The following is a 25,258-nucleotide window of genomic DNA, read 5'->3' as shown; positions in this document are numbered from 1 at the left end:
GCTTGAACAAGTACAAAATGATTGAGATAATACGATGTGTATTTTCTGAGCACAATATTATGAAAACTGAAGTCAACCACAGGAAAAAAATTAGAAAGAACACAAAGAGATGGAGGTTAGAGAACATCCTAAAAGATAATGAATGGATCAACTAGGAAATTATTATTATTAGTAGTAGTAGTATTTTATTTTATTTTATTTTCCAATATATGAAGTTTATAGTCAAATTGGTTTCCATACAACATCCAGTGCTCATCCCATAGGTGCCTTCCTCAATACCCATCACCCACCCTCCCCTCCCTCCCACCTCCCATCAACCCTCAGTTTGTTCTCAGTTTTTAAGAGTCCCTTATGCCTTGGCTTTCTCCCACTCTAACCTATTTTTTTTTCCTTCCCCGGCCCCATGGGTTTCTGTTAAGTTTCTCAGGATCCACATTAAGAGTGAAAACATATGGTATCTGTCTTTCTCTGTATGGCTTATTTCACTAAGCATAACACTCTCCAGTTCCATCCATGTTGCTACAAAGGGCCATATTTTGTTCTTTCTCATTGCCCTGTAGTACTCCATTGTGTATATAAACCACAATTGCTTTATCCATTCATCAGTGGATGGACATTTAGGCTCTTTCCATAATTTGGCTATTATTGAGAGTGCTGCTATAAACATTGGGGTACAAGTGCCCCTATGCATCAGTACTCCTGTCTCCCTTGGGTAAATTCCTAGCAGTGCTATTGCTGGGTCATAGGATAGGTCTATTTTTAATTTTCTGAGGAACCTCCACACTGTTTTCCAGAGTGGCTGCACCTGTTTGCATTCCCACCAACAGTGCAAGAGGGTTCCCGTTTCTCCACATCCTCTCCAGCATCTATAGTCTCCTGATTTGTTCATTTTGGCCATTCTTACTGGCGTGAGGTGATATCTGAGTATGGTTTTGATTTGTATTTCCCTGATGAGGAGCGACGTTGAGCATCTTTTCATGTGCCTGTTGGCCATCCGGATGTCTTTTTAAATTTTTTTTAATGTTTATTTATTTTTGAGACAGAAAAAGAGCATAAACAGGGGAGGGGCAGAGAAAGAGGGAGACACAGAATCTGAAACAGGCTCCAGGCTCTGAGCTGTCAGCACAGAGCCTGATGCGGGGCTCGAACTAACGGACCGTGAGATCATGACCTGAGCCGAAGTCGGACGCTTAACCGACCAAGCCACCCAGGCGGCCCCATACGGATGTCTTCTTTAGAGAAGTGTCTATTCATGTTTTCTGCCCATTTCTTCACTGGGTTATTTGTTTTTCAGGTGTGGAGTTTGGTGAGCTCTTTATACATTTTGGATACTAGCCCTTTGTCCGATATGTCATTTGCAAATATCTTTTCCCATTCCGTTGGTTGCCTTTTAGTTTTGTTGGTTGTTTCCTTTGCTGTGCAGAAGCTTTTTATCTTCATAAGGTCCCAGTAATTCATTTTTGCTTTTAATTCCCTTGCCTTTGGGGATGTGTCGAGTAAGGGATTTCTATGGCTGAGGTCAGAAAGGTCTTTTCCTGTTTTCCCCTCTAGGGTTTTGATGGTTTCCTGTCTCACATTCAGGTCCTTTATCCATGTTGACTTTATTTTTGTGAATGGTGTGAGAAAGTGGTCTAGTTTCAACCTTCTGCATGTTGCTGTCCAGTTCTCCCAGCACCATTTTTTAAAGATACTGTCTTTTTTCCATTGAATATTCTTTCTTGGTTTGTCAAAGATTAGTTGGCCATACGTTTCGGGGTCTAGTGCTGGGGTTTCTATTCTATTCCATTGGTCTATATGTCTGTCTTTGTGCCAATACCATGCTGTCTTGATGATGACAGCTTTGTAGTAGAGGCTAAAGTCTGGGATTGTGATGCCTCCTGCTTTGGTCTTCTTCTTCAAAATTACTTTGGCTATTCGGGGCCTTTTGTGGTTCCATATGAATTTTAGGATGGCTTGTTCTAGTTTCAAGAAGAAGCTGCTGCAATTTTGATTGGGATTGCGTTGAATGTGTAGATAGCTTTGGGTAGTATTGACATTTTGACAATATTTATTCTTCCAATCCATAAGCATGGAATGTCTTTCCATTTCTTTATATCTTCTTCAATTACCTTCATAAGCTTTCTATAGTATTCAGCATACGGATCTTTTACATCTTTGGTTAGATTTATCACTAGGTATTTTATGCTTCTTGGTGCAATTGTGAATGGGATCAGTTTCTTTATTTGTCTTTCTGTTGCTTCATTATTAGTATATAAGAATGCAACTGATTTCTGTACATTGATTTTGTATCCTACAACGTTGCTAAATTCATGTGTCAGTTCTAGCAGACTTCTGGTGGAGTCTATTGGATTTTCCATGTATAATATCATGTCATCGGCAAAAAGTGAAAGCTTAACTTCATCTTGGCCAATTTTGATGCCTTTGATTTCCTTTTGTTGTCTGATTGCTGATGCTAGCACTTCCAACACTATGTTCAACAACAGTGGTGAGAGTGGACATCCCTGTTGTGTTCCTGATCTCAGGGAAAAAGCTCTCAGTTTTCCTCATTGAGGATGATGTTAGCTGTGGGCTTTTCATAAATGGCTTTGATGATGTTTAAGTATGTTCCTTCTATCCCAACTTTCTCGAGGGTTTGAATTAAGAAAGGACACCTGGGTTTTGTCAAATGCCTTTTCTGCATCAATTGACAGGATCATATGGTTCTTATCTTCTCTTTTATTAATATGATGTATCACGTTGATTGATTTGCGAATGTTGAATCAGCCCTGCATCCCAGGAATGAATCCCACTTGATCATGGTGAATTATTATTTTTACTTGCTGTTGAATTCGATTTGCTAGTATCTTATTGAGAATTTTTGCATCCATATTCATCAGGGATATTGGCCTGTAGTTCTCTTTTTTTACTGAGTCTCTGTCTGGTTTAGGAGTCAAAGTAATGCTGGCTTCATAGAATGAGTCTGGAAGTTTTCCTTCCCTTTCTATTTTTTGGAATAGCTTGAGAAGGATAGGTATTATCTCTACTTTAAACGTCTGGTAGAATTCCCCTGGGAAACCATCTGGTCTGGGACTCTTATTTGTTGGGAGATTTTTGATGAATGATTCAATTTTTTTTCTGGTTATGGGTCTGTTCAAGCTTTCTATTTCCTCCTGATTGAGTTTTGGAAGTGTGTGGGTGTTTAGGAATTTGTCCATTTCTTCCAGGTTGTCCAGTTTGTTGGCATATAATTTTTCATAGTATTCCCTGATAATTGCTTGTATTCTGAGGGATTGGTTGTAATAATTCCATTTTCATTCATGATTGTATCTATTTGGGTCATCTCCCTTTTCTTTTTGAGAAGCCTGGCTAGAGGTTTGTCAATTTTGTTTATCTTTTCAAAAAACCAACTCTTGGTTTCCTTGATCTGCTCTACAGTTTTTTTAGATTTTATAATGTTTATTTCTGCTCTGATCTTTATTGTTTCTCTTCTTCAGCTGGGTTTAGGCTGCCTTTGCTGTTCTGCTTCTATTTCCTTTAGGTGTGCTGTTAGATTTTGTATTTGGGATTTTTCTTGTTTCTTGAGATAGGCCTGGATTGCAGTGCATTTTTCTCTCAGGACTGCCTTTGCTGCATCCCAAAGTTTTTGGATTGTTGTATTTTCATTTTAATTTGTTTCCATATATTTCTTAATTTCTTCTCTAATTGCCTGGTTGACCCATTCATTCTTTAGTAGGGTGTTCTTTAACCTCCATGCTTTTGGAGGTTTTCCAGACTTTTTCCTGTGGTTGATTTCAAGCTTCATAGCATTGTGGTCTGAAAGTATGCATGGTATGACTTAATTCTTGTGTACTTATGAAGGGCTGTTTTGTGACCCAGTATCTGGTCTATCTTGGAGAATGTTCCATGTGCACTTGAGAAGGAAGTCTATTCTGTTGCTTTTGGATGCAGCGTTCTAAATATATCTGCCAAGTCTATTTGATCCAATGTATCATTCAGGGCCCTTGTTTCTTTATTGACCGTGTGTCTAGATGATCTACCCATTTCTGTAAGTGGAGTGTTAAATTCCTCTGCAGTTTCCACATTATTATCAATAAGGTTGCTTATGTTTGTGAGTAATTGTTTTATATATTTGGGGGCTCCCGTATTCGGCATATAGACATTTATAATTGTTAGCTCTTCCTGATGCATAGACCCTGTGATTATTATATGATGCCCTTCTTCATTTCTTGTTACAGCCTTTAATTTAAAGTCTAGTTTGTCTGATATAAGTATGGCTTCTCCAGCTTTCTTTTGACTTCCAGTCGCATGATAAATAGTTCTCCATCCCCTCACTCTCAATCTGAAGGTGTCCTCAGGTCTAAAATGAGTCTCTTGTAGACAGCAAATAGATGGGTCTTGTCTTTTTATCCATTCTGATACCCTATGTCTTTTGTTTGGCGCATTTAGTCCATTTGAATTCAGTGTTATTATAGAAAGATATGGGTTTAGAGTCATTGTGATGTCTGTAGGTTTCATGCTTGTAGAGATGTCTCTGGTACTTTGTCTCACAGGATCCCCCTTATGATCTCTTGTACGACCGGTTTCATTTTGATGAATTCCTTCAGTTTTTGTTTGTTTGGGAAGACCTTTATCTCTCCTTCTATTCTAAATGACAGACTTCCTGGATAAAGGATTCTCGGCTGCATATTTTTTTTTTTCTGTTCATCACATTGAAGATATCCTGCCATTCAGTTCTGGCCTGCCAAGTTTCAGTAGAGAGATCGGTCACTAGTCTTATAGGTCTCCCTTTATATGTTAGAGCACGTTTATTTCTAGCTCCTTTCAGAATTTTCTCTTTATCCTTGTGTTTTGCCAGTTTCCCTATGATATGTCGTGCAGGAGATCAATTGAAGTTACATCTGAAGGGAGTTCTTTGTGCCTCTTGGATTTCAATGCCTTTTCCTTCCCCAGATCAGGGAAGTTCTCTGCTATTATTTCTTCAAGCACACCTTCAGCACCTTTCCCTCTCTCTTCCTCCTCTGGAATACCAATTATGCGTATATTATTTCTCTTTAGTGCATCACTTAATTCTGTAATTTTCTACTCATACTCCTGGATTTTTTTGTCTCTCTTTTTCTCAGTTTCTTCCTTTTCCATAATTTTATCTTCTAGTTCACCTGTTCTCTCCTCTGCCTCTTTAATCCAAACCGTATTTGTCTCCATTTTATTTTGCAGTTCATTGATAGCATTTTTTAGCTCCTCCTGGCTGTTCCTTAGTCCCTTGATCTCTGTAGCAAGAGATTCTCTGCTGTCCTCTATACTGTTTTCAAGCCCAGAGATTAATTTTATAAGTGTTATTCTAAATTCACTTTCTGTTATATTGTTTAAATCGTTTTTGATCAGTTCGTTAGCTGTTGTTATTTCCTGGACGTTTTTCTGAGGGGAATTCTTCCGTTTCATCATTTTGGCTAGTCCCTGGAGTGGTGTGGGACTGCGGGGCAGTTCCCTGGTGCTGTCTTGAATAACTTGCTTTGGTGTGCTGGGCTGCAGTCAGAACTGATGTCTGCTCCCACCCCACCGCTGTGGCCACTGTCAGACTGGTGTGTGCCTTCTCTTCCCCTCTCCTAGGGGTGGGATTCACTGTGGGGTGGCGTGGCCCTTCTGGGCTACTTGCACACTGCCAGGCTTGTGGTGCTGGGGATCTGGCATATTAGCTGGGTGGATGGGCTAGGTGCACAGGGGCAGGAGGGGCAGGCTCAGCTCGCTTTTCCATTCAGAGATCCGCTTCAGGAGGGGCCCTGCAGCACTGGGAGGGAGTCAGACCCGCTGGAGGGATAGATCCACAGAAGCACAGAGTTGGGTGTTGGCACGGTGCAAGCAAGTTCCCTGGCAGGAACTGGTTCCCTTTGGGATTTTGGCTGGGGAATGGGCCAGGGCGATGGTGCTGGTAAGCGCCTTTGTTCCCCGCCAAGCTGAGCTCTGTCATCCAGGGCTCAACAACTCTCCCTCCCGTTGTCCTCCAGCTCTCCCGTTCTCTGAGCAGAGCTGTTAGCTTATAACCTTCCAGATGTCAAGTCCCGCTCACTGTCAGAACACACTCCATCTGGCCCCTCTGCTTTTGCAAGCCAGACTCGGGGGCTCTGCTTGGCCAGTGGGCTGCCCCTCTGCCCGGCTCATTCCCGCCAGTCTGTGGAGTGTGCACCGCCTCTCTGCCCTTCTTATCCTCTTCCGTGGTCCTCTCGTCTGTGCTTGGCTCCAGAGACTCTGTTCTGTTACTCTTCTGGTGGTTTTCTGGGTTATTTAGGCAGGTGTAGGTGGAATCTAAGTGATCAGCAGGACACATGGTGAGCCCAGCGTCCTCTTATGCTGCCATCATCCCAGGATCCTCCTTAAATATTTCTACATTTATTCCACAAAAGAAAGAGATAGAGAATGAAGTGAGAGTGAGAGAGAGAATCCCAAGCAGGGTCCACACTGTCAGTACAGAGGCCTAAGTGAGGTTTGATCTCATTAACCGTGAGGTCATGACCTGAGCTGAAATCAAGAGTTGGAAGCTCAACAAACTGAGCCACCCAGGCACCCCTTAACCAGGAAATTAAAGAAGAAATAAAAAATACATGAAATCAAAAGAATATGAAAACATTGTGGTCCAAAATCTTTGGGATGAACCAAAAGCATTCCTAAGAGGAAAGTATATAGCAATATTGGTCTACTTCAAGAAGCAAAAAAAAAAATCTCAATAAGCAACCTAATCTTACAGCTAAAGGAGACAGAAAAAGAACAACAGATGAAACCTAAAGCCAAAAAAGTAAGTAAAATAATAAATATTAGAACAGAAATGAATGATATAAGAAGAAGAAGAAGAAGAAGAAGAAGAAGAAGAAGAAAAACAACAACCACAACAACAACAATAAAAACAACAAAAACAACAACAACAGAACTGATCAATGAAACTAGGAACTGGTTCTTTGACAAAATTAATAGCAGTTATAAACCCTTAGCAATACTTATCAAGAAGAAAAGATAATGCATCCAAATAAATAAAATTAAAAAAAATGAGAGGAGAGAAATAACAACCAACAAACTAGAAATACAAACAATTAGAAGAGAATATTATGAAAAATTATATGCCAACCAATTGGATAATTTGGAAGAAATACATAAGTTCCTAGACATAATTAAGCTACCAAAACAGAATTAGAAACAAATAAAAAACTTGAACATATCAAAAACCAGCAAATAAATTGAATCAGTAATTAAAAATATCCCAACAAACAAAAGTCCAGGGCCAGATGGCTTCTTAGGGGAATTCTACTAAACATTTAAAGAATAATTAATACCCATTCTTCTCAAACTATTCCAAAAAGAAATGGAAGCATAACTTCCAAAATCATTCTATGAGGTCAGTATTACACTTATTCAAACCCAAAGACTCCACTAAAATAAGAACTACAGAGGCACCTAGGTGGCTCAGTCAGTTAAGCATCTAGGTCTTGACTTGAGGTCATGATCTCACAGTTTGTAAGTTTGAGGCCCACATCAGGCTGACTGCATGATGCCTGCCTGGGATTTTCTCTCCCTCTTTCTCTATTCCTCCCCTGCTCATGTGCTCTGTTTCTCCCCCTCTCAAATAAAAAAAATAAACTTTTTTTTTTAATTAAAAAAAGGAGTACACGGCAATATACCTGATACACATGGAAGTAGAAATTATCAACAAAGTACTAGCAAACTGAATCCAACAGTACATTAAAAAAGTGTTAACTCCAAATAAGTGGGATTTTTTTACTGTATTACAAGGGTGGTTTAATATTCTCAAATTAATCAACATGATACACCACATTAATAAAAAGGAATGATAAGAACCATATGATTCTCTGAATAGATGCAGAAAGAGCAGCATTTAGCAAAATACAACATCCATTCTTGATAAAAATATTCAACAAAATAGGGATAGAAATAACATACCTCAACAGCATAAAGGCCATGTATGAAAAACCCACAATCAATAATATCATCACTGGGAAAAACTGAGAGCTTTGCCTCTATGGTCAGTAAGTAGACAGGGATATCCACTCTCACCACAGTTATTTAACATAGTGCAGGAAGTCCTGCCCTATGTTACAAGAAAACAAAAAGAAATAAAAGGTATCCAATTGGCAAGGAAGATGTTAACTTTCACTCTTTGCACTCAGCATGATCTCCTATAGGAAACTCAAAAGGCTCTACCAAAAAAATGTTAAAACTGATACAGAAACTCAGTAAAGTCCCAGGATACAATGTCAACATAAAGAAATCTGTTGCATTTCTACATACTAAGAATGAAGCAGAAGAAAAAGAAATCAATGAATCAATCCCATTTGCAACTGCCCCCAAAACCCTAAGATACCTAGGAATAAACCTAACCAAAATAGTAAAAGATCTCTAACTCTGAAAAGCGTAAGAGACTTATAAAAGAAATTGAAGAGGACACAAAGAAATGGAAAAACATTCCATGGTCATGGATTGGAAGAACAAATACAGTTAAAATGTCTATACCACCCAAAGCAATCTACACATTTAATACAATTCCTATCGAAATACCCAAAGCACTTTTCACAAGGCTGAATGTATGGTACTAAATTTTGTGTGGAACCACAAAACACCAAAAAATAGCCAAAGCAATCTTGAAAAAGAAAATCTATGCTGAAGGCATCACAATACCAGACTTAAAGTTATATTACAAAACTGTAGACATTAAGACAGTGTGGTACTGTCCCCAAAAGAGACACATAGATTAATGAAACATAACAGAAAACCCATAAAGGGACCACCATTATATGGTCAACTAATCTTCGACAAAGCAGGAAAAAATATATATACCATGCATAAATGACAGTCTCTTCAACTTAATGCTGTTGGGAATACTGGACAGCAACATGAAAAAGAAATAAAATGGACCATTTTCTATGCCATACACAATAATGAATTGAAAATGGATGAAAGACATAAATGTGAGACATGAAACCATCAAAATTCTAGAGGAGAATACAGGCAGTAACTTATTTGACATCAGCTGTAGCAACCTCTTACTGGATAGGTCTCCTGAGGCAAGGGGGAAAAAAAGCAAAAATAAACTATTGGAACTTCAGAAAATAAAAAGCTTCTGCACAGTGGAAGAAACAATTAACAAAACTAAAAGGCACCCCTCAGCATTGGAGAAAATATTTGCAAATGACATATCAGGTAAAGGGTTAGTATTCAAAATGTATAAAGAATTTATAAAACTCAACATCTCAAAAAACAAGTAATCCAGTGAAGAAATGGGCAGAAGACATTAATACACATTTTTCCAAAGAAGACATACAGATGGCTAACAGGCACATAAAAAGAAGCTCAGCATCATTAATCATCAAGGAACTACAACTCAAAACTTGAATGAGATATCACCTCACACCTGTCATAAGGGCTTCAATTAACATCATAGGAATGAACAAGTGTTCTCAAGTATGCGGAGAAAGGGAAACCCTCTTGCACTGTTGGCGGAAATGCAAACTGGCACAGCCACTCTGGAAAACATTATCCAAGTTCCTCAAAAACTGAAAAATAGTATTAACCTATGTTCCAGCAATTTTGCTACTAGGATGTAACCAAAAGGATACATAAATACTGATTCAGAGTGATTCATACACCCTGATGTTTATAGCAGCATTATCGTCAATAGCTAAATTATAGCATGATACCAAATGTCCATTGAATGATGAATTCATAAAGAAGATGTAGTATATAGGGGCACCTGGGTGGCTCAGTTGGTTGAAGATCTATCTCTTGATTTAGGCTCAAGTCATAATCCCAGGGTCGTGGGATTAACCCAACATTGGGCTATGTGCTGAGCATGGAGCCTGCTTAAAATTCTCTCTCCCTCCCTCTGCCCTTCTCCACACACCCTCTCTCTCTCTAAGATAAATGGAAAAGAGGCAATATAGATAGATAGATACAGTTATAGATATATAGATATATAATGGAATATTACTCAGCCATAAAAATGAAATATTGCCATTTTCAAGGACTTGGATGGAGCTAGAGTATTATGCTAAGCTAAATAAGTCAGTCAGAGAAGGACAAATACCATATGATTTCACTCATATGTGTAATTTAAGAAATAAACAGATCTACATAGGGAGAATTAAAAACAGAGGCAAACCCCAAAATAGATTCTTAACTATAGAGAAACAACTGAGTGATGCTGGAGGGGAAGTAGGCAGAGGCAGGCATTAAATGGGTATTGGGTAGTAAGAAGGGCACTTGTTGTGATGAGCACTGCGTGTTTTATGTAAGTGATGGATGACCAAATTTTACATCTGAAGCTTATATTACACTGTATGTTAACTAACTGGAATTTAAATAATAACTTGGAAAAAAAAAAGAATGTTCTGAATATATCTTAATAAGTCCATTTGGTCTAGTTTGTCATTCAAAGCCACCGGTCCTTGTTGATTTTCTGCCTTCATAATATGTCCATTGATGTAAGTGGGGTGGTAAAGTCTCCTATTCTTATTGTATTTTTATCACTTAGTTCCTTTTTACTTATTGTTAATTGTTTTATACATATCTGGGTGCACTCATGTTAGGTGCATAAATATTTAAAATTGGAAGATCTTCTTTTTGGATTGTCCCCTTTATTATGATATAGTGCCCTTCTTCATCTCTTGTTATAGTCTTGGTTTTAAAGTCTAGTTTGTCCTATATAACTATTGCTGCTTAGCTCTCTTATGATATCTATTAGCATGATAAATGTTTCTCCATCCCCTTATATTCAATCTGCAGGTGTCTTTAGGTCTAAAAAGAGTCTCTTGTAGGCTGCATATAGATGAGTTTTATCTTTTTTATCCATTCTGACACACTATATCTTTTGATTAGAGCATTTAGGTCATTTATATCCAGAATAATTATTGATAGATATGTATTTAATGCCATTTTATTATTTGTTTTGTCATTGTTTCTGGAGATTTTCTCTGTTCCTTTCTTATGTTGGTCACTTTAGGTCCTTCCTTACCACTCAAAGAGGTCCTTTAATATTTCTTACAGTGTTGGTTCAGTGATGACAAACTCCTTTATTTATTTTTTTTGTATTTTTTAAATATGAAATTTATTGTCAAATTGGTTTCCAAACAACACCCAGTGCTTATCCCAAAATGTGCCCTCCTCAATACCCATCACCCACCCTCCCTCCCTCCCATTCCCCATCAACCCTCAGTTTGTTCTCAGTTTTTAAGAGTCTCTTATGTTTTGGCTCTCTCCCTCTCTAACCTCTTTTTCTTTTCTTCCCCTCCTCCATAGACTTCTGTTAAGTTTCTCAGGAACCACATAAGAGTGAAAACATATGGTATCTGCCTTTCTCAATCACAAACTCCTTTAGCTTTTGTTTGTCTGCAAATGTCTTTATCTTTCCTATTCTGAATGATAACCTTGCTGGATACAGTATTCTTCACTGCAGATATTTGGCATGCAGCATGTTGAATATATCATGGCACTTCCTTCTGGCTGGCCAAGATTGTGTTGAGAAATCTACAGCTAGCCTTATGGGTCTTCCCTTGGAAGTTAAGGACATCTTTTGTCTTGGTGATTGTATGATTTTTTTCTTTACAGCCAAAATTTGCAAATTTAATTAGAACATGTCTTGGTGTTGTGCCGATTTTTTTTCTTTGCTTTTCTTGTGTGTTTCTGTGCCCCCTGATCTGAACATCTATTTCCTTCCTCAAAATTAGGGATGTTTTCAGCTATAATTTCCTCAAATAAAATTTCTGCCCTGTTTTCTCTCTCTTGTTCTTTTGGAACTACAATGATATGAATGTTATTACATTAGATGGAGTTACAGAGTTCCCTAAGGCTATTCTCATGTTCCATAATTCTTTCTCTCTTTTTTTCAGCTTCATTATTTTTCATTGTTTTACCTGCCATATTACTCATTCATTCCTCTGATTCTTCTAGACTTTTCTTCATTGCATCCAGACTGTTTCCAATCTCATTTATTGTATTCTTCATTTCTGAATGATACTTTTTAATCTTTTTTATCTCTGTGGTAAAGAACTCCCTGAAGTCTTCCATTCTTTTCTCAAGCCCCGTGAGAATCCCTATAATTGTTGCTTTAAATTCTCCATCAGGTACATTACTTATATCTGTTTTACTCAGATCTCTGGATGTGTCCTTATCTTGTTCATTCATTTGGGATGAATTCCTCCATATTGGCATTTTCTTCCAACTCTCTGTCTTTTTCTGTTAAAGAAGCCAATTATGATTCATGCTCCTGAGAGTAAAGGCTTTATGAAGAAGAGGTCATATAGTGTCCCAGGCCTGGAACTTCTGAGTGTCTCTGGTGTGTGTTGTGTACACTACCCTCTTGTGTTTTTGCTGCTGTATCCTTCAGGCCATCACCTGCAGAGCCTCTCCTTGCCTATAGTGGGAACTGTTTGGTCCTTGCCCAGAATATGATGATTTTTAACTAGATGTACTCTGGTATGCTTGCTAAATAAGACCTGAAACTACTTCCACTAGAACCGAAGCTCTGCAGAACTTTCTGGCCAGGAGATATTTTGTGAGTATATGTTTTTGCTGGTTTTCTGGGGAAGAGGCCCACCATGTTGAGACTGAGGCAAGCTTGACTGGGAAGGGCAGTTCCACCAGAACACAGGGATGTGAGTCTTCATATAAACAAATTAGGCATCAAGTGTTGATGCTGTGCTGCTTCCTGCAGTTGGGTCTGTGTTCATGCTGAGGGTCAGGGGAAGGAAATAGTGTCAACAATCTCCTTTGTCCTTGGAAAGGCATCTTCTTGAATGCTGTCTTTGAGGAACATGGTCTAAGAAGAGTGAATAATTTTCCCCTTGTGTGCCTCAATTGTCCAAATTGCTATTTCCCAGCTGTCTACCCTGTATTATTTTCAAGCCCTCTCTCCAGGTGCTCTCAAAGCTTTATCCCAGCCAAGCCTGTTGACCTTTCAACTCCAAGGTTTAAGCCCTGCTGGTTGCCAGAACTCACAAAATTCAGCCCTTCTTGTTTTTCCAGCCAATGGCTTTGGGGAAATATTCTTCTTGTGCATTCCCTTGTGTGCTCTACTTTTTCTTGCCCTTCTGTGTGGCAATGGCTCCCTCCTGTCTTCAGCACTTGTGAACCATTTCTCCCCAGAACCTCATCTCCACACTTCATTGCTTCTTCAATGTGGCTTCTTATCTCCATTTAGTTGTGGAGTTTGTTCTATCAGTCTTCAAGCTGTTTTCTGTGGTATTTAGAATGATTGGACATTATGTAGTTGTATTTCTGGGAGGAGATGAGTCTGGTGTAATCCTACTTCACTTCCATCTGCCAAGTATGCTGCTTGACTGATTTCTTACAGGTATAATTGCTTGTATTGTTTTGTGCCTTAAACTTTAAACCCTTTTCATAATGGATCATTCTATTTTCATTATGTTTGTGTGTATATATATATATATATATATATGAAATTTTTTTTCTTTCCTAATTTTCTTACTCCTGATTGTGGCCTTTTCTTTTCACTCAAAGAATTCCCTTTAACATTTCCTGTAAGGAAGTTTGGTTTAGTGGTCATGAACTACTTTAACTTTTGTTTGTCTTAGAAAATCTTTCTCTCTACCAATCTGATGACCACCTTGCTAGATAGAATATTCTTGACTTTAGGGTTTTTGTTGTTGTTGTTTGTTTCAGCATTTAGAATACGTCCTGTCACTTCCTTCTGGTCCTGAAAGTTTCTGCTTAAAATTCAGGTGATATCCTTATGATGTTTCCCTTGTTTTCTTTTCTTTTGTTGCTTTGAAAGTTATTCCTTATCAGTATTTTTTACCATTTAAGTTATTACGTGCCTTGCTGTGGACCTCCTTGAGTTGATTTTGTTAGGGATTTTTATGCCTCCTAAATCTGGATATCTTTCCATAGATTTGCAAAATTTTCAGCTTTATTTCTTCAAGTAAATTTTCTGCTTCGTATCATCTGTCTTCAAGTTTGGATTCCTATAATGTGAATCTTTCTATGCTTGATGATGTTGAATTTCTTTAACCTATTCTAATTTATAATTATTATTATTTTCTTTTTGATGTTCTGCTTGGTTGCTTTCCATTGATCTGTCCTCTGGCTTTCTGATCAATTCTTATTCTTCTAGTCTACTGTTTATTCCATTTGTGTATTTTTAATTTTAGTTATTGAGTTTTTCATCTTTGATTGATTATTTTTAAAACGTTTTGTCGTTGGGGGCCTGGGTGGCTCAGTCAGTTGAGCGACCGACTTTGGCTCAGGTCATGATCTCACGGTTTGGGAGTTTGAGCCCCACATTGGGCTCTGTGATGATAGCTCAGAGCCTGGAGCCTGCTTCTGATTCTGTGTTTCCCTCTCCCTCTGCCCCTCCCACACTCATGCTCTGTCTTTCTCTGTCTCAGAAATAAACATTATTTTTTTAATTTTATGTCTTTGTTGAAAGTCACACTAAGATCCTATGCCATTTTCTTATGTCCAGTATGTATCTTAGTGACCCATCACTTTGAATTCTCTATCCAACGTATTGTTTATCTCTGTTTTGTTTAGCTCCTTGGCTGTGGCTTTTTCCCTGTTATGTCATTTGTCTCATTCTGTATAACTCTGTGTCTATTTCTATCTATCAGGAAAGTTAGGTATATTTCCTGATGTTGAAATTAATGGCCTTATGAAGAGATACTGTAGTTCCCTGTAGTGCAATGTCCCCTGTCCACCAGAACACAGCTCTTCAGGAGTGTCTCCTATATATGTTGTGTGTGCCCTAGTATTGTAAGTTGTGTTTGTTTTCAGTGGTCCTCTTCCTGTTGTGGGCAGTGTTTGGTACCTGTGAAGTTAAGGTTCTCTTATGGGGCTGCCTTTTGCTTTAGTTGGGTATGATAAGATGCCTGCCCTCTGCTTCTCTGTTGGGACTGTGATGGCACTGAATTACAGGATGCTGACAGCCCTCACTGTCCCTTAAGGTACATTTTTGGTGGGTGGGGCCTGTAGTCAGAGCAGATATCTGCTCCCAGTCTGTCTGTTGGGGTTGCAGTGACCCCAAACCTCTAGGCTTTTTTGTGTATTGCCCCCTTTGAGGTTTTATTGGTAGTCAGGACCAGCAATCAGGTCAGATGTCTAATCCTGAACCACTGCTAGGGCTGCAGTAGAACTGGTATGTATGGATATCTTCCAGTCTCCCTAGGACAAGAGTCACTTTGGAGTGGTGCTGGCCACTGTTGTAACTGCTTACACAATGAGATGCTTGTGTCACTGCTTTGGGTGACTCTTGTGAAGTAGGGAATGGGGTGGATTAGATGGGGTGAGTCTGCAGGAAAACCTGGTGACAAGGCACCTGATGTTAACAAGTTTGGTAACAAATATTTGTTTGTTTTTTTTTTTTTTTTTTTTTTTTTTTTTTTTTCTGCAGGCATCTTGGTAGGCTGTGGGCCAGGGTAGAGAAAAGGTGCCTGCCAGCTCTTTAGTTCTTGGAGAGGTCTCCTAAATATTCCTGTACATCCAGCACATTCTGAGAGTAGTGAATAAATCTCCTATATCCCAGGCTCTTTTCAAATTGGAACTTTTAAATATATTTATTTATTTTGAGAGAGAAAGAACACAAGCAGGGGAGGGGCAGAGAGGGAGACAGTGAATGCCAAGCAGGCTCCACACACACTGTCAGCACAAGTTTGATGTGGGGCTTGCACTCACGAACCATGAGATCATGACCTGAGCTGAAATCAAGAGTAAGACTCTTAACCAACTGAGCCACCCAGAAGCCCAACAAATTGGTGCTTTTATGCTATATCTCTATGGTGTTTTTTTGTTCTGTTATCTTTTTAGGGAGACTGTTTCCTATCACCCTCTGGCTCTCCCATACTCAAGCCTACTGATTTTTAAAACTCCTGGGTTTGGGGCACCTGGGTGGCTCAGTCAGTTAAGCGTCTGACTTTGGCTCTGGTCATGATCTCACAGTTTATGGGTTTGAGCCTGGCATAAGGATCTGTGCTGACAGGTCAGAACCTGGAGCCTTCTTTGGAATCTGTCTCCCTCTCTCTCTGCCCCTCCCTTGCTCATGCTCTCTCTCTCTCTCTCTCTCAAAAAATAAGCATTTTTTTAATTAAAATTCTTGGTGTTAACCCCAATGATTGTAAAAACTCATGACATTAAGTCCCTCTGTTTTTCAAAGCCAAGTATTATGGGAATTTGTTTTAACAGTGCAGATTCCCTGTGTGTAGGATGCGTCATGTGTGATCTGTTTCTCTTCCTTTTCCATATTGTGGTGTTCCTCTTTTTTTGTCATTAGTCTTGCAGATTAGTTTGATTTCCTACCGTGTCTCTGCCTTTCCTATTATTTTTGATGTTGCCTCCTCTCTAAGATTAACTGTAGCAAGACTATTCTTCCTGTCTTCAGTTTGTTTTCTATGTTAGTTACACTGATGTGGTGTTATGTCTGTTGGACGAGTTGAGTTTATCTTCCTACTCTGCCATCTTTCCTGAAATTCTGCAGGTATTCCCATATTAAGTTCTAGTTTGATTAATTTTGAACATGTGTATGCCTGTGTAGTCATCCCAATAATTAAAATATACATTTACATAAGTCAAAAATTCCCTTAAGTTCTTTTTCTAAGTCAATTCTTTCCATAAGCATCCAAAGACTTTCTTTCTATAATTATAGATTAATGTGTTTTTTCCCTAGAATTTCATATAAATGAAATCTTACAGTATTTACTATTTTATATCTGACTTATTTCCTTGATCATATTTTTAGATTCATACACATTGTTTACATTAGTAGTTTGTTCTTTATTTTGACTTGTATTCCAACTTATGTATTATGTCTGACTATTTGTTTATCCACTTACCTGTTAGTGGATAATTGAATTGTTTCCATGTTTTAGCTATTAGGAAAGAAGCAGCTATTAACATTTACTTATAAGTCTTTGTGTTGATATAAGCTTTCCTTTAACTTAGCTAATATTTAGGAATAGAATTGCTGTGTCTTATGGTAAGTATGGTTTATCTTCAGATAAACCTACCAAACAGTTATCCAAATTATACCATTTACATTTTTATAGCAATTTACATGAGTTCTAATTGTTCCACATCCTACTCAATCCTTGGTATTGTCAATATTTAAAAGAACTTTAGCCATTACAAATTTCATTATTTTATGTTTAATTTTCATATCCTGCATGACTAGTGACAGTTTTTATATTTTCATGGGCTTACTGTTCATTCACATATCTTCTATTATGAAATATCTCCTCAGAACTCTTCCCAAATTAGTTATTGTGTTGTCTTTTTATTATTAAGTTATAAGAAGCATTTATATATTCTAGACATAAATTCTGTAACCAATATGTGAATTGTGATTTTTTTCTCCCAATCTGTTGCATGCTTTTTCATTTTCCTGACAGTATTTCAAAAAGTTGAAATTCTTAATTTTTACAAGTACAATTAATTGATGCTTACTTTTATGATTTGTGTTTTTTGTGTACTATATAAGAGCCCTTTGCCTATCTTTAAGTGCAAATAATTCGTCCTTTGTTGCCTTCTTTAATGTAGTCAGAAAACTTTTTCTTTATAGGGTGAGATAGTAAATATTTTAGGCTTGATATATACTCATGATCTGTGTTGGATATTTTTCTTAATCTTCTTTGTTCCTCTCCTATAGGAATATTTTTAAAAAATGTCCCTAGCTCGAGTGCTGTGCTAAAACACAGCTAAATATTTAGTCTAAATATGACTTGTGGCCATAATTTTGTCTAATCCTATTCACAAAGATTTGTAGCTTTAGCTATTATGTTTAGGCTTATGATTTCAATTTAATTTTTTGTATGGTGTTAAGTAAAAGTTGTTCATTTTCCCCCTTTATATGTGTATCCAAATTGATTCAACACCAGCAGTTGAGAAGAGTAGGATTTCCTCAGTGAATTACCTTGGCATCTTTGGCAACAATCAATTCATCTTATTAGTGTGGATCTATTTCTGGATTCTCAGAGCTGTTTAATTGACTTTTATGTCTAGTCTTAAATGTGTAGAATACTGATTCACAGCTTGACAGAATTTAGTATTTGAAACAATATATATCAGTCACATTTCTTTAGTTTTCAAAAATTCTTTTGCCAATATTTTGTACATATTTTGTAATGAGAATGGATATCCTTACTGTATTTGTTATCCTATAGGGAAGAATTCTGATATTAGCTGTAGAATTTTTCATAATTGTCTTTGATCAGGTTGAGGAAGTCCCCTTCTCTTCCTATTTTCTTGAGAATTTTTACCATGGATGGTTATTGAGCTTTTTTTTTTATTGCATTCATTTTCTGTTGTGTTTGCTTTTCTCAAACAGAAATCTTTGTTCACTAACAGTTTACAGCAGTTTATATCTTGTTCCATTCTTAAAGCTTTCCATGATTTCTTTCTTTTTAGATTGGCCTCTCCAGATTATCACCTGTACATGAATAATTTTATAGTCAGTTAATGTTTTAGGTAGAGTTTTAGGTCACATTCTCTGTGATTTCCTTGCTTTTAGGGATTGACTTATAATTCCCAGCTATTCTGCTGGCCTCTAACTCTATCTTCTGACATTTGAAGCCATGAAGTTTAAGCTTTCTTCCACTGGAGATGTACATGACTGGGATTATTTGTGGGTTCCGATTTTGGCTTTGTCCAGCAAAACCAAGGGTGGCAGGAAGGATTACTCAAGATTGCACAAGTCAAGAGAGGAAAGAGAGAAGCTAAGGAAAGTCTCCCCGAGTTGCTCTCAAGCTCCTGTATTTATTAGACATATGTTATATGGAAAACATTGCACAATATCTCAATGGCTACTTGCCAGTAACAATTTATAGAAAGCATGCAAAATTCAAGGCATCCCAAAAACTACGAAAAGGCAGATGCTGAAAGCAGGGAGGATAACAAGATAAGATATTCCATAGATAACATGGTCTAAGGAATGCATGAGCACAGGCAGGACCCAACCACCAAATACACATTAACTAGATACTGGTCAGCTATTTTCAATAGGGCCAGAAATCAGTGTAATGCATTCGCTATAATCTCCTTAACCAGGAAGTAGCTATTTGATTTCCCACATTTCCCCCTTTTTTGTTTGAAGAACATTATTGTTCATGGGAATTGAGGAGGACAATCAGTCATTGTTCATGATGTCTTGATGAGGCCTCTATGGGATAAATAATGCGGAGGGCTATGAAAAATACAAAAAAAAAAAAAGATTAACAAAGAGCTCCAATAATCCAAATATGTAAATTGAAGCCATGAAACCAGTTGGTTGCTTTTAACCATTTCACATTGTCAGATAACTCCTGTTTAACTTTTATCTGTGTTTCCTGTTGAATATCTAATAGTTGTTGATGTAGTTGGGAAGACAAAGCATTAATCTCAGATTGTAAATTGTTGGAAAAAGCTCCTTGTAGGTGTTTTTGTTTGTTTGTTTGTTTGTTTTACTAAATCCCAGGAGTGTTAAGACATATTATATTGTAAGGAAGTGACAAAAAAGGAACAGAAATATTCAGCTTGAACCAATGTCTCCGTTTGGTAAGAGAGCCTTTTGGAAGAAGCCAGATGCCTCCAGTACAAAGAAAATCATTACTGGTTAGTGGAGGGTCTGCATCCCACTATGTGACCAGCTTAAAGAAGGGGGGGGGGAGCTATGATATGAGTACAATACAGTGATGAAAAAGCAGTAGTGGTCTGGATAAAGAAAAACATTAAGCAAATCATTACCTTAGCTGAGTTTTGTGAAACCACAGCTAAATATGCTAAAAACCTTTTTTCTGGGGTTGGTGGCACTTCGACATAGCACATGAATCTGGTGGCATGTTGATCAAGGTGACATTATTTGCGTTGGTCCTTTGTGGGCATGGTCTGCCCTGTTGTCCTTGTAAGGACAAATTGGCCATCTGAGGAAGAGAGTTGAAGGGCTGATCCTTCCAACTCATGGTATGGTTTAATCAGATAAGCAGGTGCCCATTGTGGTCCGCATGGAAGAAGAACACATGTATATCTCCTTCCCCATGTTACTACTTCATAGGGCACTTTCCATGAATTATCACGTTGTATGTCTTTGAGTAAAACCTTGGATCTGATTTTCAAGCTGGGAGATGGTGCAAAATGCTCTTTGGCAGCTGTGAGGCCATGGGAATCATGATTTAAAAAAATTAGTGTGTATAAGGCTTTATATAGTGAATTCCAAGGGGAAGCATTATGTAGCTTCCCCCTTTTTGTTTATGAAGCATTTGTTTTATTTTTTAAAAAATCTTTTAGTTTATTTATTTTTGAGAGAGACACAGAGAGAGAGCAAGGGAGGGGCAGAGAAACAGGGAAAGAATTCCAAGCAGGTGCTCTGCACTGTCAGCACAGAGCCCTATGTGGGACTTGAACTCAAAAACCAAGAGAAACCTGAGCCAAAATCAGGAGTTGGATGCTCAACTTACTGAGCCACCCAGGAACCCAATGAATATTCTTTTTTCAGTGGCACATGTACATTCTACAATAGCTTGTCCAGTAAGGTTATATGGTATGCTCATAATGTGCTATATATTCCAATTTTGGAAGAATTCCTTTACCATGGAGGAAATGTATCCAGGCCCATTGTGAGTTTTAATTTGTTGAAGTTTACCAGCTTTTGAAAATGAATGTAAAAAATGATGAATTATTGAGGGAAGATGGTGGCATAGGAGGACGCTGGGTTCACTGTGTCTTGCTGATCACTTAGATTCCACCTACACCTGCCTAAATAACTCAGAAAACCGCCAGAAGACTAGCAGAATGGAGTCTCCAGAGCCAAGCACAGAAGAGAGGCCCATGGAAGACGGTAGGAAGGGCGGAGAGGCGGTGCCACTACATGGACTGGCGGGAGGGAGCCAGAGCGGAGGGGAGGCCTGCCAGCCAAGCAGAGCCCCCGAGTCTGGCTTGCAAAAGCGGAGGGGCCGGACAGAGTGTGTTCTGACAGTGAGCAGGACTTGACATCTGAAAGGTTATAAGCTAACAGCTCTGCTCAGAGAACAGGAGGGCTGGAGGACAACAGGAGGGAGAGTTGTTGAGCCCTGGAAAACAGAGCTCAGCTTGGTGGGGAACAAAGGCGCTCACCAGCGACATCTCCCTCGCCCATCCCCCAGCCAAAATCCCAAAGGGAACCAGTTCCTGCCAGGGAACTTGCTTGCACCATGCAAACACCCAACTCTGTGCTTCTGCAGATCCATCCCTCCGGCGGGTCAAACTCCCTCCCGGTGCCACAGGGCTCCTCTCAAAGCGGATCTCGAAAGGAAAAGCGAACTGAGCATACCCCTCCCACCCCTGCGCACCTTGCCGATCCACCCCAGCTAATACAACAGATCCCCAGTACCACAAGCCTGGCAGTGTGCAAGTAGCTCAGAAGGGCCATGCCACCCCACAGTGAATCCCGCCCCTAGGAGAGGGAAAGAGAAGGCACACACCAGTCAGACTGTGGCCCCAGTGGTGGGCAGGGGGCAGATATCAGGTCTGACTGCAACCCCACCGACCAACGCAAGTTATTCAAGACAGCACAGGGGAAGTGACCCCCAGTTCTACACCATTCCAGGGACTATCCAAAATGATGAAACGGAAGAATTCCCCTCAGAAGAATCTCCAGGAATTAATGACAGCTAACAAACTGATCAAAAAGGATTTAAACAATATAACAGAAAGTGAATTTAAAATAATAGTCATAAAATTAATCGCTGGGCTTGAAAACAGTATAGAGGACAGCAGAGAATCTCTTGCTACAGAGATCGAGGGACAAAGGAACAGTCAGGAGGAGCTAAAAATGCTATAAACAAGCTGAAAAATAAAATGGAAACAACCACGGCTTGGATAGAAGAGGCAGAGGAGAGAATAGGTGAGCTAGAAGATAAAATTATGGAACCAGAGGAAGCTGAGAAAAAGAGAGATAAAAAAAATCCAGGAGTATGAGGGGGAAAGTAGAGAACTAAGTGATGCACTAAAGAGAAATAATCTATGCATAATTGGTATTCCAGAGGAGGGAGAGAGATGGAAAGGTCCTAAAGGTGTACCTGAAGAAATAATAGCTGAGAAGTTCCCTGATCTGGGGAAGGAAAAAGGCATTGAAATCCAAGAGGCACAGAGAACTCCCTTCAGACGTAACTTGAATCAATCTTCTGCACGACATATTATAGGGAAACTGGCAAAATACAAAGATAAAGAGAAAATTCTGAAAGCAGCTACGGATATAAATGCTCTAACATATAAAGGGAAACCTATAAGACTAGTGACAGATCTCTCTACTGAAACTTACAGGCCAGAAAGGAATGGCAGGAAATCTTCAATGTGATGAACAGGAAAAATATGCAGCCAAGAATCCTTTATCCAGCAAGTCTGTCATTTAGAATAGAAGGAGAGATAAAGGTCTTCCCAAACAAACAAAAACTGAAGGAATTCATCAAAACAAACCGGTCCTACAAGAGATCCTAAGGGGGATCCTGTGAGACAAAGTACCAGAGACATCTCTACAAGCATGAAACCTACAGACATCACAATGACTCTAAACCCATATCTTTCTGTAATAACACTGAACGTAACTGGACTAAATGTGCCAACCAAAAGACATAGGGTATCAGAATGGATAAAAAGACAAGACCCATCTATTTGCTGTCTACAAGAGACTCATTTTAGACCTGAGGACACCTTTAGATTCAGAGTGAGGGGATGGAGAGCTTTTTATCATGCCACTGGAAGTCAAAAGAAAGCTGGAGTAGCCATACTTATATCAGACAAACTAGACTTTAAATTAAAGGCTGTAACAAGAGATGAAGAAGGGCATTATATAATAATTACAGGGTCTATCATCAGGAAGAGCTAATAATTATAAATGTCTATGTGCTGAATACGGGAGTCCCCAAATATATAAAACAATTACTCACAAACATAAGCAACATTGTTGATGAGAATGTGGTAATTGCAGGGGAGGATAACACTCTACTTACAGAAATGGATAGATCATCTAGACACACGGTCAAAAAAGAAACAAGGGCCCTGAATGATACATTGGATCAGATGGACTTGACAGATATATTTAGAACTCTGTATCCCAATGCAACAGAATATACTTTCTTCTCGAGTGCACATAGAACATTCTCCAAGATAGATCACAGACTGGGTCACAAAACAGCCCTTCATAAGTTTACAAGAATTGAGATCATACCCTGCATACTTTCGGATCACAATACTATGAAGCTTGAAATCAACCACAGGAAAAAGTATGGAAAACCTCCAAAAGCATGGAGGTTAAAGAACAACCTACTAAAGAATGAATGGGTCAACCAGGCAATTAGAGAAGAAATTAAGAAACATATAGAAAAAAACAAAAATGAAAATACAACAATCCAAACTCTTTGGGACGCAGCGAAGGCAGTCCTGAGAGGAAAATACATTGCAATCCAGGCCTATCTCAAGAAACAAGAAAAATCCCAAATACAAAATCTAACAGCACACCTAAAGGAAATAGAAGCAGAACAGCAAAGACACCCCAAACCCAGCAGAAGAAGAGAAATAATAAAGATCAGAGCAGAAATAAACATTATAGAATCTAAAAAAAACTGTACAACAGATCAATGAAACCAAGAGTTGGTTTTTTGAAAAAAATAAACAAAATTGATAAACCTCTAGCCAGGCTTCTCAAAAAGAAAAGGGAGATGACCCAAATAGATACAATCATGAATGAAAATGGAATTATTACAACCAATCCCTCAGAGATACAAACAATTATCAAGGAATACTATGAAAAATTATATGCCAACAAACCGGACAACCTGGAAGAAATGCACAAATTCCTAAACACCCACACACTTCCAAAACTCAATCAGGAGGAAATAGAAAGCTTGAACAGACCCATAACCAGTGAAGAAATTGAATCAGTCATCAAAAATCTCCCAACAAATAAGAGTCCAGGACCAGATGGCTTCCCAGGGGAGTTCTACCAGACGTTTAAAGCAGAGATAATACCTATCATTCTGAAGCTATTCCAAAAATTAGAAAGGGAAGGAAAACTTCCAGACTCATTCTATGAAGCCAGTATGACTTTGATTCCTAAACCACACAGAGACCCAGTAAAAAACGAGAACTACAGGCCAATATCCCTGATGAATATGGATGCAAAATTCTCAATAAGATCCTAGCAATCGAATTCAACAGCATATAAAAAGAATAATTCACCATGATCAAGTGGGATTCATCCTGGGATGCAGAGCTGGTTCAACATTCACAAATCAATCAATGTGATACATCACATTAATAAAAGAAAACACAAGAACCATATGATCATGTCAATCGATGCAGAAAATGCTTTTGAGAAAATTCAGCAACGTTTCTTAATACAAACCCTCGAGAAAGTTGGGATAGAAGGAACATACTTAAACATCATCAAAGCCATTTATGAAAATTCCACAGCTGACATCAACCGCAATGGGGAAAAGTAGAGCTTTTCCCCTGAGATCAGGAACACGACAGGGACGTCCACTCTCACCACTCTTGTTTAACATAGTGTTGGAAGTGCTAGCATCAGCAATCAGACAACAAAAGTAATCAAAGCCATCAAAATTGGCAAAGATAAAGCTAAGCTTTCACTTTTTGCAGATGACATGATATTATACATGGAAAATGCGATAGACTCCACCAAAAGTCTGCTAGAACTGATACATGAATTCAGCAAAGTTGCAGGATACAAAATCAATGTACAGAAATCAGTTGCATTCTTATACACTGAGAAGGAAGCAACAGAAAGACAAATAAAGAAACTGATCCCATTCATAATTGCACCAAGAAGCATAAAATACCTAGGGATAAATCTAACCAAAGATGTAAAAGATGTGTATGCTGAAAACTATAGAAAGCTCATGAAGGTAATTGAAGAAAATATAAAGAAATAGAAAAACATTCCTTGCTCATGGATTGGAAGAATAAATATTGTCAAAATGTCAATACGACCCAAAGCTATCTACACATTCAATGTAATCCCAATCAAAATTCCACCAGCATTCTTCTCAAAACTAGAACAAGCAATCGTACAATTCATATGGAACCACAAAAGGCCCTGAATAGCTAAAGTAATTTTGAAGAAGACCAAAGCAGGAGGCATCATAATCCCCGACTTTAGCCTGTACTCCAAAGCTGTAATCATCACGACAGCATGGTATTGGCACAAAAACAGACACATAGACCAATGGAATAGAATAGAAACCCCAGAACTAGACCCACAAACGTATGGTCAACTAATCTTTGACAAAGTAGGAAAGAAAATCCAATG

The sequence above is a fragment of the Lynx canadensis genome, chromosome X (genome assembly GCF_007474595.2).
Source record: "Lynx canadensis isolate LIC74 chromosome X, mLynCan4.pri.v2, whole genome shotgun sequence".
Lineage (NCBI taxonomy): Eukaryota > Metazoa > Chordata > Mammalia > Carnivora > Felidae > Lynx > Lynx canadensis.
This window is presented reverse-complemented; position numbering follows the sequence as displayed.